The sequence below is a fragment of the Pteropus medius genome, unplaced genomic scaffold (assembly GCF_902729225.1).
Source record: "Pteropus medius unplaced genomic scaffold, Ma_sr-lr_union100, whole genome shotgun sequence".
In the NCBI taxonomy this organism is placed as follows: Eukaryota; Metazoa; Chordata; class Mammalia; order Chiroptera; family Pteropodidae; genus Pteropus; species Pteropus medius.
Genome location: NW_024349222.1, coordinates 2,177,043 through 2,180,420, shown reverse-complemented (window position 1 = coordinate 2,180,420; position 3,378 = coordinate 2,177,043). Strand labels below are relative to the sequence as shown.

Genomic DNA, 3,378 nt, shown 5'->3' with positions numbered 1-3,378 from the left:
AACAGGTCTTTATCAATTTAGAAGATGGAAACCTTCTAAAATACCAAGTATTTTCTCTGACCACAATGGTATAAAATTGGACATCAATAACAGGAGGAAAACTCATGAATATTTGAAAATTAACACTTTCTTGAACAACCAATGAATCGAAGAAATTAAGGAGAAATAAAGTATCTGGAGACAAATGAAGATGGAAACACAGCATATTAAAATTTATGGGATGCAGCAAAACCAGTTTTTAAGAAGGTTGTTTACAGCAATAAAAGCATACATCAAGAAAATAGATCTCAAATAACCTAACTTTCTACCTCATGAAACTGGAATAAACTAAGCCCAGAGTTAGCAGATGAAGGAAATAACACTAGAGCAGAAGAAAATAAAATAGAGAACAGGAAAACAATAGAAAAATGAACAAAACTAAGAGTTGGTTCTTTGAAAAGATGAACCAAATTTGCAAACCTTTATTTAGCTAGTCTAACCAAGAGGAGAAACAAAACAAAACAAAACAAAAAACAAATCAACAAAATTATAAATAAAAGAGGAGATATTTCAACTGATACCACAGAAATATAAAGGATCGTAAGAGCCTACCATGAACAACTATATGCCAACAAACTGGAAAACCTAAAAGAAATGAATAAATTCTTAGAAATAGAATATCTAGATAGAACAATACGAGGAAGAAGATTGAGGCAGTAACTACAAAAATCACAACAGAAAATCCCAGAACCAGACAGTTTCACTGGTGAATTCTACCAAACCTTTAAAGAAATAATGCTGATCTTTTTCAAATTCTTCCAAAAAAATCAAAGAAAATTTTTGGCCCCAAACTCATTTTATGAGATCAGCATTATCCTGATACCAATGTCAGATATCCTGATATGAACACACACACACACACACACGTATAATATACATGTCAAAATATGAATATAGATGTAAAAATCCTCAATAAAATACTAACAAACTGAATTCGGCAACACATTAAAAAAATCATGCACTGTGATCAAGTGTCCTTTATCTTTGAGATGAAAAGTGCTTAACAGAAGCAAATCAGTAAATGTGATACACCACACTGACAGAATGAAAGATTTAAAAATCATATGATCAGATCAATAAATGCAGAAAAAGCACTTCACAAAATTCAAAATTAATTCATGATAAAAAAATCAATTAAGTATAAAAGGAATATACTTTAACATAATAAAGTCCATGTATGACAAATCCACAGCTAACACATTATTCAATGATGAAAGGTTAAAAGCCTTTCCTCAAAAATCAGGAACAAGAAAAGAGTTCCCACTCTTACCAGTCCTATTCAATATAATACTGGAAGGCTTAGTCAAAGAAATTAGGCAACAAAAATAAAATACTTCAAACTCAGAAAAGAAGAAGTAAAATTTTCTCTATTTGCAAATGAGATAATTTTATATATAGAAAATCCTATACCACTGAAAAAAACTTGTAAAACAAATCAACAATTCAGTAAAGTTGCAAAATACAAAATCAATATACATTTTATACACAGATAGTAATAAATTATCTGAAAATGAAAGAAAATGATCCCATTAACAATAACATCAAAAAATAAAATTTAGCGATATATGGAGGTAAAAGACTTTTGTACTGAAATTGTAGGATATTGATGAAAAAAAGGAATACACAAATAAATGTGAAGATATCCTGTGCTCATGGATTGGAAAAATTAATATTGTTAAAAGGTCCATACTACCCAAAGTCAGCTGTAGATTCAGTGCAATTTCTATCAATATTCCAATGGCATTTCTTACAAAAGTAGGAAAAGTAATTCTAAAATTTGTATGAAACTACAAAAGTCTCCAAACAGCCAAAGTAATCTCAAGAAAGGAGAACAAAGTGAAGGCATTACACTTCTGATTTCAAGCTATTTACAGAGCTATCATAACCAGAACAGTACTGTACTGGCATAAAAAACAGACATGTAGACTAATAGAACAGAATCAAGACCCCAGAAATAAACCCGTGCCTATATGGTCAACTAACATTTGACAAGGAGCTAAGAATTCTCGATAGAGAAAAAGTGTCTTCAATAAATGATGCCAGGAAAAAAAAAATATTTACATGTAAAAAAAATGATACTACACTCCTTTTACCATTTACAAAAATCAACTCAAAATGGATTAAACTCATTTCTCATTTAAAAAAAAAAGTGCAGTTTGCTGCCATCATTAATTTAATATCACATGTAGGAATGCTACTTTTTCTAGGATTTCATTTTTAGCTATTGAGAATTATATTTTGTAAATGGAAATGCCACTATTAAAAACAGAATGCTATATATAGAATGATGTAATTTGTTTCCAACGACTATTGATATACTAGAATAATGTAAACATAATAATAAAAGCAAAATATTTTGTGGCAAACTTTGGGGGTAAGGTTGGGACTGTAATCAGCAAGTTATCTCAGGGTAAATGCTGTAGCCTTAAATGCCACTGGTGAGTATTCTTGGGGCAAATGGGTAATGGGTTAAAGATTTAAATGTAAGACCTGAAACCATAAAACTCCTAGAAGAAAACACAGAAAAAGCTCCTTGACATGGGTCTTGGCAATGATATTTTGGATATGACACCTAAAGCACAAGCAACATAATCTAAAATTAATAAGTGAGACTAAATCATATTAAAAAGCTCCCGCACAGGAAAAGAAGCAGTCAATAAAATGAAAAAGCAATCTATGGATAGGAGAAAATATTTGCCAATTATATATCTGACAAGAGGTTAATATCCAAAATATATACAAAATGATACAACTCATTAGCAAAAAACAATCCAATTAAAAAGTGGAAGAGTTCTACAGCCATGCCACCCTGAACAAGCCTGATCCCTTCTGATCTCGGAAGCTAAGCAGGGTCGGTCCTGGTTAGTAATTCGATGGGAGACCACCTAGGAAGACCAGGTGCTATAGGCATAAAAAAATTAAAAAAATAAGGGATTGTAAACTGATAAGATCCTTGCAATCTGTGAGGTCAACCAAGGGTTGCCTCACCTAAAATGAAAGAAAGAAAAGAAAGAAAAGAAAGAAAAGAGAGAGAGGAGAGAGAGGAGAGAGAGAGAGAGAGAGAGAGAGAGAGAGAGAGAGAGAGAGAGAGAAGAGAAAAGAAAAGAAAGAAAAAAGTTGTTGTTGTTGTTAAAAGTTGTTAGAAAGAAAAGAAAAGAAAGAAAGAAAGAAAGAAAAGAAAGAAAAGAAAGAAAAAGAAAGTAAGTGGAAGAGGATCTGAAAAGATACTCAAGTTGCCAACAGTTACGAGAAAAGGAGTTGAATGTCACTAATTATCAGAGAAATGCAAATCAAAACCACAGTGAGTTATCACCTCATGTCTGTTAGAATGGCCATGAT

General features: G+C 31.5%; 1 pseudogene; it reads left to right on the top strand.

The window, feature by feature from the left end:
* Positions 1 to 2,830: 2,830 nt before the first annotated feature.
* Positions 2,831 to 2,949, top strand: LOC120617168 (uncharacterized; annotated as a pseudogene).
* Positions 2,950 to 3,378: the final 429 nt, after the last annotated feature.